Source organism: Microcaecilia unicolor, chromosome 1 (genome assembly GCF_901765095.1).
Source record: "Microcaecilia unicolor chromosome 1, aMicUni1.1, whole genome shotgun sequence".
In the NCBI taxonomy this organism is placed as follows: domain Eukaryota; kingdom Metazoa; phylum Chordata; class Amphibia; order Gymnophiona; family Siphonopidae; genus Microcaecilia; species Microcaecilia unicolor.
The window spans coordinates 595,494,619-595,510,497 of NC_044031.1; the positions used below are offsets into that span (position 1 = coordinate 595,494,619).

Consider the following 15,879-nt stretch of genomic DNA (forward strand, 5'->3'; position numbering starts at 1 on the left):
CAGTAGATGTGTCAGGCCAGGGCTGCAGAAAGGCATCGATCCCCACTGAGCCCAGTTCTTTCCAACGGCTGATGAATTTGGGGACTTTGGGATTTTTTTTTTGTCGCCATCAAGTCCAGATGCGGAGAACCCCATTGGCCTACAATCAGCTGAAACACCTGGCTGGATAGTTCCCATTCTCCTGGGTCCAAGGAGTGCCTACTGAGAAAGTTCACCTCAACATTCAAGGCCCACACAATGTGAGCAGCAACAAGCAGAGAAGATTTTTCACTGCCCAACTCATGAGGAAGGCTGCCTCCACCACCATTGGATGACTGTGGGTCCCGCCTGCTTGTTGATAAAAGCCACCAACATCGCATTGTCAGAGAAAACTCATACCGGGACCCCTGCTGCCTAAAAGGGAGCGAAGTCAGCTCCAAGCGATTTATTGACCACTGAGGACTCCTGTTCCATCCAAGTGACCTTTGCCAGATGGAACTTCTAATGAGCTCCCCAATCCAAAATGCTGGAATCCATTGTCACCACCTCTCATTGTGTTATCAGAAAGAGCTCTGCTGGTCAAATTCCTAGGCAACAACCACCAGTGCATAATATGTCTGACAACCAGTGTTCAAAGAAGATGGAAGTCGTACTTCTGTGACACCAGAGATCAGCGGCAGAGAAGAGATTCCTTTAACGGCCACACATGAACCCTTGCCCATGGCACCACTTACAATCCACATCATGAGATACTGAGTGACACAGAAGACATTGCAGTGCAATGAATAGCTCATTTAAATCAAGACACCTTGATAAAGCAAAGGGCGAAACTATGGACATAGCTGGTGTGGTTTGTAGCACATGGTAGAAAATAATGCTTCATGCTGAAAAAGCTAAGTTTGTTGTACTGCTTTTTTCAAAATAACTTTTTTAGTTGCTATGAAAGGGTATCACCAACAAACATTAATATATCAAACAGATTTAATGATCTAAAGAAGCAACGGAGGTTTTTTTTAATGCCAATGACTGGAACCACCTGTAAGATCATGCAAGAATAACTAAATGTTTTTGCAAGTAGGGTCTGAGGCTTTTCCCTCTGTTTTCATCATACTACACTGATATATGTAAGCTTTTTATAAGGGCACTGATATTGTCAGCATTTAGAAGAGTATGTTTGGAATTATTGAAGATTTCTCTTCTACTCTCTATTTTTTGATAAGTATTGGAACCACTTCCATTGCTGCCATCACTGACCCTAGAACCTGGACATAGTCCCTGATTCTGGTCCTGCCTTGACTGAGAAGACAAATCTGTTGAATCAGCTTGACCTCCTATGCTCCGTAAGAAAGATCCTCTCCCGTGCTGTGTCAATTAGAACGCCCAGATATTCCATCATCTGCGATGGAGTTAGTCTGCTCCTCTCAAATTGATCACCCAACCAATGACTGCAGAAGACAGACAACTTGGTCCATTGCCGTCACATTGTCCAAATAGGATGACTCATGAATGAGCTAGTCATCGATATGGGAGAAATCTGATTCCCTACTGCTGAAAGAAGGACACCACCCCACCACCATCAACATAACCTTAGTAAGCATTCTTGGAGATGTGGAGAGACAGAAGGGCAAAGTCCTGATCTGGAAGGGACATCCTAACACCACAAAATGTAAAAATATTTGATGTGGCCGCATATGGGTATATGCAAATACACCTCCTTGAGATCAAGGGTGGTGAGAATTCTCCCACTTGAACCGAGGGTGGTGAGAAATTCTCCCACTTGAACCGAGGATATGACTGCTCTAGTGTCTCCATGTGAAAGCGGGGGCACTCAGAGGCAGTGGTTTAGGACTTTGAGATCTAAGACTGGACGAAAGGTATCTTCCTTCTTTGGGACATGATGTAGATGGAGTATCTCGCCTTGTCCCTGGTTCTGCCTGGGGAACTAGAATAATGGCCTGGAGTGCCAGCAAGGAATCTACAGTGGTCTTTGCCTTCCTTCTTTGGGGAACAATGAAGTAAAAGAATATCTGCCTTGTCCCTGATTCTGCCTGGGGCACTGGAATAATGGCCTGGAGCACTAGCAAAGAACCTATGGTGGGCTGAACCCTCAACTACCTTGGTTCCCTTTTGACAAGGAGACTACAAGAAGAGAGGAGCGACTGGGCAAGAAAACTCCAACCTTATGTACGAATATTTTGGCCCACTCCTCCTGAAATTCCTGAAGATGTCCTCCCACTGGAGGAGAAGAGCCTCACTTCGGAAGACTTTGGGAGCTCTAGCTGACTGCGAGGAGGACTTCCTGTCTGCACAAAAGATTGGCGCGCCAAAAAGCAGGAATTCTGACCATATTCCTGAAGACCAAGCCGGTACCGTCTGCTGTCTCGAAATTGAGATCAAGAACCCCCTGAAGACGGACAACCAGAGGTTTTTGGCTTACCCTCCTGCAACCGCTGTGGATTAGTTTCCCCCAGTTCTTTTATCAAAGTTACTGAGATCTTCTCCAAACCAGCCACTTGCCCTGAAAGGGACAGTTTAACTAGATGTGAGTTGATGCTGCGTCTGCAGCCCAATGCCGCAAACCAAAGTTGCCGATGTACAGTAACAGCCAAAGACATACTAAGGGCTGTAACCCATAACATGCCAAAATAGCATCCGCTAAGTAGGCCAACTCTGCTCCCATCTAGGCATTATGGTGCCCGTCTTCTTTTGCAGATTGCTGATGCCACTTTAGGCATGCTCTGGTAATAAACGAGTAGCATACTGTTGCTTGAAGGCCAAAAGAAGCCACTTCAAAGATTGTTTCAGCAAGCCTTCTAGCTTCTATCCTGTAAGTCTTTAAGGGCAATGCCCCTTCTGCCAGCAAGGTGGTCTTCTTAGTCACTGCCGTAACCAGGGAGTTCATCCTGGGAAGCTGCCAATTTATTTTTCTCCTCCAAAATTAATGGGTAGAGGCGAAATATAGCACTTTCCTACTCTCAGCCCCCATGTCCGATGAGACCCATTCAGCTATAATCACATCCTGAATATCTGGATGTATTGGGAAGACCCCTCATGACTGATGAAAATGAAATTCTTGATGATTAAGCAAAAGGTTTCTCAATGGAAAGCACTGCCAGTGTCTCTGACGTAAGAATGCTGTGCTCCTCTTATGAAACAACCTCAGTACTTTTGGATCATTCCCTTTCTCAGGAGTAGCGCTCTCCCTCCTTTAACCAGCTCCTTCAACAAATGGCTCCTCTGAATAGACCGAGGCCCACATCAGTAAGGAGAGAGAAACAGACTAGATCTCCAGCACTGTGCAGATGAGGCCAATTTACTACTACTACTTATCTCTCATGTAATTTAATGTATTTTAAGTACCCTTATAACACTGATAAACAGTATGGGTTTATAGTGCTTTCTGTTACGCTGATGATATTTTAATTCTAGCACGTTCTGATCCTCACACTTTGATGTTTCAGGAGTGCAATACGGTTTTGGAAGCTATATATCAATGGTTGTTTCAGCACCAGTTAGTTTTCGGTCCCGTTTTGGCGGCCATCAATTTCTATGGGGCCAAACTTCGGTTTAGCATGCACCACTGTTAAGTGCAAGATTCGCTTACATGTATGGTTTAAGACCGCTACTCTGTAGGGAAGACTCTGCCATAAGTGCACGCAGGAATATAGAAGCCAATTGGCGCATGACAACTAACGAGATTTCAAATTTACTACCCCTTTAGCTGCCACAGGCAGAATAAGCCAAAGAATGTTGTTAAGAGTGTACACTGGATCGTTGTCGTGGCAGAACTGTAAGGACTTTAACACTGGCTGAACGAATAGAAGTTCTTAAAAAATTAGAAAACAAACAAGTCAAGCATCTATTGCTAAGAATATGGTGTCAATCCCAGTCAAATTTCACGTGTCTTGAAGCAGAAAGACCAGCTACTGGAAGACTGGCAAAACAATACAAATCCACAACGGAAACAAAAACGGGCAGGAAAAGCTGAGGAGGTAGAAAATGCTCTTCTCCGGTTGTTACCTCGAGTCAGGAGCAGACAGTTTCCTGTCAGTGGTCCACTGCTTAGGGAGAAAGCTAGCTGAAAGTCTTGGACTAACTGAATTCAAAGCCACTGTTGGATGGTTGGAAAGATGGAAGGAGAAGAACAACATAAAATTCAAGAAACAGCATGGTGACAAACAAGACGCTGATGACTTTGGTGCAGAAAATTGGGTTATTTCAGTTCTTCCTACCATCTTGAACGAGTTTGCACCTCGTGACATTTTCAATGCTGATGAAAACGGTCTCTACTGGTGAGCGATTCCTGATGGAACACTTGCATTCAAACATGCCGAAACTACTGGAGGTAAAACATCGAAGGACCGACTGACGATCCTCCTTTGCTGCAATATGGATGGGAGGTGAGAAGTTGGAACCCCTCATCATTGGAAAGAGCAAACAGCCTTGTTGCTTCAAGAAAGTTAAGCGACTTCCTGTGTCATACGAGGCTAACGCAAATTCATGGATGACTGGGGAAAGTTGGAAGCAGTGGCTAAAGAAGTTAGCCACTAGAATGCAGGCACAAAAGCGTCAGATTTTGTTGCTTTGTGATAATTGTGCTGCACACAGTGATGATGTCAGGCTAACGTCAAGGTGGTCTTCCTGCCACCAAACACTACCTCTCTGATCCAAACTATGGATCAGGGCATAATAGCCAATTTCAAACAACATTATCAAGCTCTTTTGCTACGTCGTCTGATGAGCATTATGGATGACCAGACTGGCAAGGATAAACGTGCTGTTGCTGGCTCATAATCTAGCACTGTTGGACACCCCGGAGGGAGTGGAAAGCATGAAAAAAGATCTGCGGAAGCTAGAAGAATGGTCTAATGTTTGGCAATTAAAATTCAATGCGAAGAAATGCAAAGTGATGTACTTAGGGAGTAGAAATCCACGGGAGACGTATGTGTTAGGCGGGGAGAGTCTGATAGGTACGGACAGGGAGAGGGATCTTGGGGTGATAGTATCTGAGGACCTGAAGGCAACGAAACAGTGTGACAAGGCGGTGGCCGTAGCTAGAAGATTGCTAGGCTGTATAGAGAGAGGTGTGACCAGCAGAAGAAAAGAGGTTTTAATACCCCTGTATTGGTGAGGCCCCACCTGGAGTATTGTGTTCAGTTTTGGAGGGCCGTATCTTGCAAAGGATGTTAAAAAAATGGAAGCGGTGCAAAGAAAAGCTACGAGAATGGTATGGGATTTGCGTTGCAAGACATACGAGGAGAGACTTGTTGACCTGAACATGTATACCCTGGAGGAAAGGAGAAACAGGGGTGATATCATACAGACGTTCAAATATTTGAAAGGTATTAATCCGCAAATGAACCTTTTCCGGAGAGGGGAAGGCGGTAGAACAAGAGGACATGAAATGAGATTGAAGGGGGGCAGACTCAAGAAAAATGTCAGGAAGTATTTTTTAAAAGGAGAGAGTGGTGGATGCTTGGAATGCCCTCCCGCGGGAGGTGGTGGAGAGGAAAATGGTAACGGATTCAAACATGCATGGGATAAACATAAAGGAATCCTGCTCAGAAGGACGGGATCCCCAGAAGCTTAGCCGGTGGTGGGAGGCAGGGCTGGTGGTTGGGAGGTGGGGATAGTTCTGGGCAGACTTATATGGTCTGTGCCAGAGCCGATGGTGGGAGGCGGGGCTGGTGGTTGGGAGGCACGGATAGTGCTGGGCAGAACTTATACGGTCCTGTGCCCTGAAAAAGACAGGTACAAATCAAGGTAAGGTATACACAAAAAATGGCACATGTGAGTTTATCTTGTTGGGCAGACTGGGTGGACCGTGCAAGTCTTTTTCTGCCATCATCTACTATGTTACTATGTTTTTTTATATATGCAGAAAGAAGCCTGGAATCATGTTACACCAGGGCAACCATTGTGAACTTCTACAAGTGGGCAAGCTTTGTTAAGGATGTGGAGAGGGACAAAACAGATGCAGCTGTTGCAAACGTGTCAGATGAAGAGGTTATTGACATCCCAGCCGGTGTTACTGAAGAGGAGTTTCATCGCTACGTAGCTGTTGATAATGATCTACAAACAGCTGACGACAGAACTGATGTGGAGATATGCGCCTACACGCAGGCAACAACGGCTGATGATGAAACAAAGGATGAAATGAGCAGCGAGGCACTTGCTGACGAAATTCAACAACCTCCACCTGTCACTTTTGCAAGAGCACTGGAGAGTCTCAACACGTGCGGCGCCTATCTGGAAGCCACTGGATGTAAGTGCTATGACAGTTTTTACCATCTGGCAGATGTAGTCTATGGAACTCACAAACCCATTAGTGTACAGAGGACTATAACTGATTACTTCCAGTAAGCCTAATGTCAGTTAACGGAGACTGTATACTGTACGTATAATAAACAGTACTGTACATATGTTTATCAGATGTCAAGCTTCTTTGGGTCACAACGGTTAAGTGCACGCTCCAGTTAACTGCATACACTTCTTTGGTCCCAGACCCTTGCACTTAAGCGGATTGCACTGTACTTATTAATTCAAAATTAACTTGTAAAGATCAGGTCATATTTAGAGGCTGTACCAAACCTGAAGATGTGCTGCCACCGACCGTTTTCTCCACATTCCATGGGATTTCCTGCTTGCACACACTGCAACGCCCAGTCAGGATCCCTCCCCTGCACCAAGTAGAACTTGCAGCCCTTTTGAGTCAAACTTACCAATGCCAGCTGCTCTCTCCAAGCTCACAGTCTCTACAAAGTCTTATCACAGATGAGAAAGGCTCAGGACTGATAATACGTTTCACCCTCTCCAGCAAACCTCTTTCCTTCTCCTTTGTGTTTTTTTTTTTTAAAGGTTGTGCTGGAAAAGAAGATCCCCCACAGGAAACAGGGGAGAGATGAAGGGAGGGAAGAAGTAAATTCACAAGGCACCAGAGACAGGGATCTGAAGACCACCAGATATGATTCTGCAGACACAAGTCACCTGCAAAGCTCAACAGGAGACCAGCTGACCAACTGGACCAGGAGCACTCAGAACCAGAGGCTTAAAAGTGTGACCATCTACCTGCTGGAGATAGAAAACACAGAGGAGCTGGACTGGATGCCAAGAAAGATATGTCTCAGCTCAGTTTTCAGTTCTCTATCTCCACATGCTAGTTGACGAACACAACTATCCTCACAGGTTCTGGAATAGAGGGAACCTACGTAATGGAATGAAGCATTATCAAACATTTATGCAATTAAAAATTAAGCCTGATTATAGCCATTATCGTCAACTTGGTGCAAGTCCTACATTTAAAAAGAAAAGGATAGGATCAACGAATAAAAATAGGAATCAACTAGACACTTGAAAAGTAGCAGCTAGTAAATAAAGCCATATAATATGTATGCATAGTAGTCACATTATAACACAATATCTAAAACAGTCCTGAAAAGTGTACTATCTCAAGAGAGGATTCCCATAAATAAAATATTCAAATTAATGTTTCACTTATGTATTTATAACATCTACTATTCTGGGTGGTTCACAAAAACCACATTCATAATAAATTTACACATAGAAACATCACATTCATAATAAAGCCATCATAGTAACTATATAGACATACAAATCACTACCAGCGTTACACAGTAATCAAATCACTATCTCTAAACATTATGCAGTAGCAAAAGCTTGTTGGAATATGTGACAGAACAGTGAGTTTTAAACCTGTAAAATTGCCTTTATTAACTCTTTTAAGTGCATTTCTCTAGTTTGGTCAGCAGATATAGTGGAATTAGAAAAGGTGCAGAGAAGGGCGACGAAAATGATAAAGGGGATGGGGCGACTTCCCTATGAGGAAAGGCTAAAGCTTGGAGAAAAGGCGGCTGAGGGGAAGATATGATACAGGTCTATAAAATAATAAGTGGAGTGGAACGGGTAGATGTGAAGCGTCTGTTTACACTTTCCAAAAATACTAGGACTAGGGGGCATGCGATGAAGCTACAATGTAGTAAATTTAAAATTAATCAGAGAAAGGTTTTCTTCACTCAACGTGTAATTAAACTCTGGAATTCGTTGCCAGAGAATGTGGTAAAGGCGGTTAGCTTAGCGGAGTTTAAAAAAAGTTTGGACGAGTTCCTAAAGGAAAAGTCCATAGACCATTATTAAATGGACTTGGGGAAAATCCACTATTTCTGGGATAAGCAGTATAAAATGTTTTGTACTTTTTGGGGATCTTGCCAGGTATTTGTGACCTGGATTGGCCACTGTTGGAAACAGGATGCTGGGCTCGATGGACCTTTGGTCTTTCCCAGTATGGCAATACTTATATACTTATGTAGGTGGAGCATGTTTTATGTTAAAGCTGTTATAGAAAAGTGCATGCCCTCTTTTAGTTTCACATAGTGAAGAAGTGAATCCACACTACTGTGAGCAGTATACTTTTAAAACTTGACTGGGTTCTGATTGGCCTGGAGTCTGAAATTATATTTCCTGATCTTCCCAGGTACTTTTTAGGAAGTAAGCAAATGTTTAGTTACTGTTATAACTGATCCATATTTCAGTTACCTGTTATTGTTTGCTGATTGAACATTTTTGTTCATTGTTCAATTTTTAAGACCATAAATAATTGTTTATTGACTCTGCCTGTCTGGACTGATAAAGAATCCTGGTGGTTTGTGTGTTGGGTCTGTGAGTGCTTTTTCGGAATTGTGGGACCACTGGGAGTGTGGCCTCCAGTAACCTAGAAATCACTGGGGAATAATTTGAGAGCGGGAGACTCGCCTAGAGGCAGTTGTGACCTAGTCAGTGGGAGAAAGGTGTTAGTGAAGAGTGCAAGCAGTAGGTGCAGGCGGACCTGAGCTGTGCTGGGGACAGACCCTCTAAGTAGACGCGGGGTAGCCCCAGGCTGGTGGCTAGGCATTTTGTGACAGAATAAAAAGGCCTTTAGATGCTTCTTAAACGGAATAATCAATTGAGCATCATGCAGATATTGCAGCAAATTATGCCATAATTTAGGTGCAGCAATCATGAAAATCTCTGTATATGTATTGTCTCACTTGACGAAAAGATGGTACCTCTAGTGAATTCTGACTCTGAGATCTTACAACACGAGTGAAAGTATAAACCTTCAAAGTACTTGCTAAACAGGCTGGTGACTGATCATACAGCAACTTAAATATCAACAATGCAACTTTAAATTTAATCCACCAAAAACAATAAAATTCTTTGCCTCATTTCAGCATTTCAAAATATATCATGTAAAAATACTCTTATTTTGTATGCACCTTCTCTCCCACCAACATTTTAAAATGTTGGCTTGTATCCCTTCCAAAAGGGTCTAGTGCCTTGATAGCTGGTGACCACTTCCCCCTCCTTCCCCCCAACTTTCTTGGCAACCTTTGGGGGGGGGAACAAGAAAATTAGATTCACCTCAGAAACAAACACATTATTTTAAAGTAGTAACTGAATTTTAACATGACAACCACATAAAGTAATATTTCAAAAAGGAAAAGTATGTAGGGGAGTTTTCAGCATTCCATCATGTGATGAAGGAATCAGATATCTACATTCAAGTCATGGGCACACACAGAGAAGCAGAACTCAGTAGAATTACTGGTGATAATGTCCAGTCTCATAAGATCATATAAAGTAGCTCTATGATTAACAGTACAGAGGCTATCAAAAAGACCTAGCACTTGAGAAAAGTTCACTCACAGTAGTCCTTTGAATGAAAAAGCTCAAAAGATAATTAGCACAGTGAGCATCAAGGGATTAAGCCAAGATGTAGCAGCAGGGGTGAAATTAAGTAAGTACAGCAGTATAGTACAGATCAAGGCATTAAAGGTTACTGAACAAAAGTAGCAAAAAGAAACCATTTCTAACTGTATCAACTTTCTCTGTTCATTTTAGCCTAGGTCTGAAAGCTAATCATTGTTTGCATAGTGTCACCGACTGCTGGCTCAGGTCCGGGGCAAAAAGTAAAGTGCTGCCTTCATATTTTATTGGTGTGATGGTTTTAGTCTGATGCATAATTTCAAGTAGCTAGTTATACCTCACCAATTTAATAACCTCTGGATGTGGGAACTTGCTGATTAGTAGCAGTTGCAAGGGGATCGTGTGAGCCCTTTCAATCTCCATATCCCTTTGGAACTTCAGGTTCAAAAGCGACAACCCAGCTCTGCCTTAGCTTCAACGCTGAGTTGTGGGGACCTCAGAGGTAAAAATAAAACCTCGGGCTATGTATGGGAAGCTTTCAAATAAAAAAAATAAAGCTATAAAAAAAAAAAACCCACACACAAGCAGTCATAAACCTCACAAGTTTGCTATTGTTTTCAATAGCGTCTCTGAATATTTGGGAATCACACAATATGGTGGATGTGTGGGAGAGACAGCTTCAAATTTTTGATGTCATGCTGTCTCCTGCCATAAAACCCCTTGGGTTTCTCACATATATCTTTTCATGCACGAGACATACCTTTTCTAAGTGACTGCATTTTTACATCACACTGTCACCCTTGTAAAAGGGCTTCTGAAAGAGTTCCATTCCTTGCCATCTGGCAGTGTGGCTGTCAGCAAAGAACTTCAGGCTCCCTGGTGGTTGCTCATCTAGAATGCATAGCTCTGAAGCAAGTGAGTTTTAAACAGACATTTGCACTAGTCTGAAAACGCTGGTGCATTTCTTCACTCTTTTCTTATACCACAGAAATGTGCTGAGAGGGAGGAAACCTGTGGTTTAAAAAAAATAAAAAGGTTTGCCTACAGGAACTATAGCACATACAAACTGTGTTGGGGCCAATGTGTGCGGTAACACATTACTGTAATTAGTTACTTTTGGGGGGGTAACTGACTACTCCCTGAACTACTTATTAACTATAGTAATGGCATTACTCGAGTTAATTACATTTAGACTGGTAAGGATAATGGAAAAGAGGGTTACTTCTTGAGTTACCAGCATCTTATCAACTGCTCTACCTTCCCCTTCCCGGTCCAGTCATCACAGCCGTCAGCTGCTCATAGATGAGAGCAAAAAGGCAGAAGCCACTCAACTGGCATATTCTCCTCCAGGCCCACCCTCTTTTATGACAGCAGCCCTCCTGCCTATCTTGTTTGCTGGCTTTTACTTGTGCTGCAAGCCCCGCGGCTGCCTGCAAGGCTACAAAGCAGTTCGGGATGGGTGCTCTGCTGCTACTAATAGTCACTGCCTCTTTCTGTGAGCAAAACTCACTCACTGACAACACCTTCCCACATTGCCCAGCTCCCATCTCCTCCTCACCACACCTGAAGCTCTGGAAAGGATCTGTGGTTGCTGAGTTAGGACCTCGGTTAGTTATGCTTTTTAAGCTGGCTGGCCGCCATCCCATGCCACAGGGGATACCCTAGAACCCAGGAGTCAGCAGCCAGCCGGTAGAGCGCGACTCTGTGCCAGATCCAGTTCGGGCCTCCTCTGCAGCAGTCTGCGTCACATGCTCATCCTGTCCCAGAGCCCAGGAGTCAGCAGCCAGCAGCTAAAGAATGACACGATCCAGCTCGGGCCTCCTCTGCAGGCAGCTGTCTATGCTTCCTGCTCACCCTGTCCCAGAGCCCAGGAGTCAGCAGCCAGTCGCTGCAGCGTGACTCTGTGCCAGATCTAGCTTGGGTCATCCTGCCCCAGAGAGCATAGGATCTAACTTCTTCAGTACCCAAACAGGAAAAAAAAAAGTTTCTGTGAAATTGATTTGTTTTCAATCATAGCCGCTATACAAATAAAAAAATGATTTAGAAATAGCACATTTTGTAATTAAATAGCAGAGTTCATTGATAAATGGACCATGCAATGCATAAAGTACATTTCCCCTTGTATACTGCTTGTTGAAGAATCAATGGAATAGTTTGTTGCTCATCAGATCTGAAAATTGAAGATCAAAGTTGTAATTATATTTATTTGTGCTTGCTAAAATTGGTTCATATTTCATACATACTTAGTAAATGTTTCTCTGCCGGAAACTCTAATGTATTTCAGTAGTCTATGCTCCTCACAAACTCTTTGAAGTCTGCTCTCACATGTTGCTTATAAAGATTTCAGATACATCTGCCTAGCCTGTGATGACTTTCTAGAAGTTTCTTCTTTGATTCACTTGATTTTGTGTTTCAGTCGATGCTTGGTGCCATTAGCAAATAATATGCCACGCGCTCAATCCTGTCCCAGAGCCAGGAGTCACAGTACTACAAAAAAAGGGCCAGAATTCACATAGCGGTTCAAATAATAGAAAGGCACAAATTCCAGCAAAGTATATGAATTCCCAGAGTAAAACGTTTATGCGTAACAAATTAAACTGCATCAAGTAGTGAAAGTTTTTGGTTTGACACAAGGCCTATTGATGCATTTGATTATGGATTTTACAATAGAGGATATGAAGTCACTGAATTAAGTGGAGCAATTTAAATTTATAAGACCAATACAGGGTTTACAGCCAAACAAACTGTGTTAAACAGAAAATCATTGGTTTCGGTCACTGAGAAGAGATACAAGGACATGTGCAATAATCTAGTAGCGAATTTCTCTACTCTCCGTATTGTCTGCACTAAGGCAGATATATGGGAGTGCTCATAATTGGAGGGGTTTTTTTTTTTTAGGAACAGCAGCACACTGGATTGATGGAAAGGCTCTTGTATGCCATTCTGCTGCTCTTAGCTGTGTAAGATTTAAAGGACAACACATTTTTGATGCTATTGCATGTGTTCTAGAACAAATTCGTAAGAAGTTTCAACTCCAGGGTAAGATTACTCTCACAATAACAGATAATGGCTCAAATTTCATCAAGTGTTTAAGATTTTAGTAGCATCATTTGAGAAATTGGCTGATACGTAAAATTATGTATCATACCTGATAATTTTCTTTCCATTAATCATAGCTGATCAATCCATAGACTGGTGGGTTGTGTCCATCTACCAGCAGGTGGAGATAGAGAGCAATCCTTTTGCCTCCCTATATGTGGTCATGAGCTGCCGGAAACTCCTCAGTATGTCGATATCCAAGCTCCATCCGCAGGACTCAGCACTTAGAGAATTACACCCACAAAGGGACACTCTGCCAGCTCAACCACCGCCGAAACGGGGGAGGGGAATTAACCCAGCTCATCCCCACACGGGGGGGAGGAGAATCCATCCAGCTCATCCCCGCAGAGCGGGGAGGGACACCACACCCGCCGATGCGGGGGGATCTGGCTTATCCTGCAACCGCGACCGCGGGAGGAGCTGACTGACCCTAACACCGCCGAAGCGGGAGGGGTACAAAGCTGCCCTACTGCCGCACGAAGCGAGAGGGAGCGCCGGCAGAATTTAAGTCTCAATCCAGCCCCGTAAAACGGAGGGGAGAGGAATGCAGCAGCTCACTGTAACACAAATTCGTCTCAACTCTTGAAGAATCCATTGAAAAACTTGAACACGAAGTCCTCCTGAACAGGAACTGAAGACTAAACTTGAACCTGAAATGCAACCAAAATATAAACAATACAGATATCTGGGAGGGGCTATGGATGATCAGCTTATGATTAATGGAAAGAAAATTATCAGGTATGATACATAATTTTACCTTCCATATCATCATGCTGATCAATCCATAGACTGGTGGGATGTACCGAAGCAGTACTCACCCAGGGCGGGACATAGAAATCCCTGACCGCAACACTGAAGCTCCAAAACCGGGCCTCCGCCGAGCAGCCACAGTCAAGCGGTAATGCCTGGAGAAGGTATGGGCCGATGCCCAAGTTGCCGCCTTGCAAATCTCTTCCAAGGAGACGGACCCCGGCCTCTGCCATCGAGGCCGCCTGAGCTCTAGTGGAGTGAGCCTTCAGCTGGAATAGGCGGCACCTTCCCCGCGGCCACATAAGCCACTGCAATGGCTTCCTTGACCCATCTTGCCACTGTAGGCTTAGCAGCCTGCAGACCCTTACGAGGACCTGCAAACAGGACAAACAGATGATCCGACTTCCGGAAATCATTGGTCACTTCCAAGTATCTGATGATGACTCGTCTCACATCCAGATATTTGAGAGCAGAGTATTCCTCTGGGTAGCCCTCCCTACGAAAGGAAGGGAGACAGAGCTGCTGATTCACATGGAAGCGAGAAGAAACAATCTTGGGCAGGAAGGAAGGCACTGTGCGAATAGTCACTCCCTGCCTCAGTGACACTGCAGAAGAGGAGTTGCCTGGAGCTCGGAAACTCTTCTGGCTGAAGTGATAGCCACCAAAAAAGACTGCTTTCAACGTCAGGTCTTTCAGAGATGCCTTGACAAGGGTTCAAAAGGCGACTTCTGCAAGGCTCTTAGCACCAGGTTGAGATTCCACGCAGGCACCACTGAGTGCAGAGGAGGGCGCAGGTGATTAACTCCCTTGAGAAAGCGCACCACATCTGGCTGCGAAGCCAGGGAAGCACCCTTCAGGCGGCCCCTGAAGCAAGCCAGAGCCGCTACCTGGACTTTAAGGGAACTGAGCGACAGGCCTTTCTCCAGACCTTCTTGCAGGAACGCCAACACTGAAGAAATTGGAGCAGTGAAGGGAGAAAGCGAGCCTGCTTCACACCACGCTGCAAAGGTACGCCAAACCCTGGCGTAAGCAGTAGAAGTAGAGCGCTTCCTCGCTCTTAGCATAGTGGCGATGACCTTGTCCGAGAAGCCCTTCTTTCTCAGACGCTGCCGCTCAATAGCCAGGCCGTAAGACCAAAGGGGGAGGAATCCTCCATCACCACGGGACCCTGATGCAACAGGCCCTGCTCCACTAGCAGCCGCAGACTATCGTCCACTGAGAGCCTGATCAAGTCCGCATACCAGGGACGTTTGGGCCAGTCCGGACCCACCAGGATTATCCGGCCCGGATGCTTTGCCACCCGGTCTAGCACCCTGCCCAAAATGGGCCAGGGCGGGAACACATAGAGAAGCTCCTGTGTCGGCCACTGTTGGAGAAGAGCATCTACTCCCAGGGATCGAGGGTCCCGTCCTTTGCTGAAAAAGCGCGGCACTTGGCAATTGGCCGATGATGCATCAGATCTAGGCTCGGCTGGCCCCAGCGCTTCGTGATGTCCAAGAACGCCTGAGCAGATAGCTGCCACTCTCCGGGATCCAAGGTATGGCGACCTGAGAAAGTCCGCCTTGACATTCATGACTCCGGCAATGTGGGCCGCTGACAGCTGTTCCAGGCTCGCTTCCGCCCACTGGCATAGATTCATGGCCTCCTTGCTAGAGGGGGCGCTCTTGGTACCTCCCTGGCGGTTGACATAGGCCACAGCCGTGGCATTGTCCGACAGGACCCGTACTGGTTTCAACGCCAGTACCGGGATGAACTCCAAAAGCGCCAACCGAATGGCTCTGAGTTCCATGAGGTTGATAGACCACTTGCCTCTGCAGGAGACCAGAGCCCCTGCCTGTCCTTCCCAAGCAGTGGGCTCCTCAGCCGACAAAGAGGCGTCCGTACGAGACGACAATCCACTCCGGGGTCACCAGAGGCATTCCTGCAGACAACTTGTCTGTCTGCAGCCACCAGCTCAGCGCCTTGCGCACTGCTGGGTCCAAGGGAAGGCGCACAGCATAATCCTCCGACACCGGAGTCCAGCGCTGCAGCAGAGAGTGTTGTAGTGGTCTCATATGAGCCCTGGCCCAGGGCACTACTTTCCATCGTGGCCGTATAGAGCCCAACAGCTGCACTATAGTCCCAAGCCCGAAGAGGAGAGGCTACTAGGAACTGGTCCCCCTGAGCCTGAAGTTTGACAATCCGATTGTCTGGCAGGAACACTCTGCCCACTTGGGTGTCGAATCGAACTCCCAGATACTCCAGGACTGAGTCGGGCGCAGCTGGCTCTTCTCCCAGTTGATGATCCACCCCCAGGGAGCTCAAAAGAGCAATCACCCGGTCCACAGCTTTGCCGCACTCTGCATAAGA

General features: G+C 45.3%; 1 protein-coding gene across 4 annotated transcripts in view; it reads right to left on the bottom strand.

Moving 5' to 3' along the window:
- The window catches only part of ZFAT (zinc finger and AT-hook domain containing), a 283,052-nt gene that overhangs the window by 224,137 nt on the left and 43,036 nt on the right, over positions 1–15,879 (bottom strand). The window contains exon 1 of one of the 4 annotated variants that reach the window (XM_030219466.1): positions 10,442–10,517. The exons of the other annotated variants lie outside the window; for them this stretch is intronic. The gene's annotated coding sequence lies outside the window, so the exon portion shown is untranslated. Of the gene's footprint in view, positions 1–10,441; positions 10,518–15,879 lie in introns of those variants that run through there. 4 annotated transcript variants of the gene reach the window in all.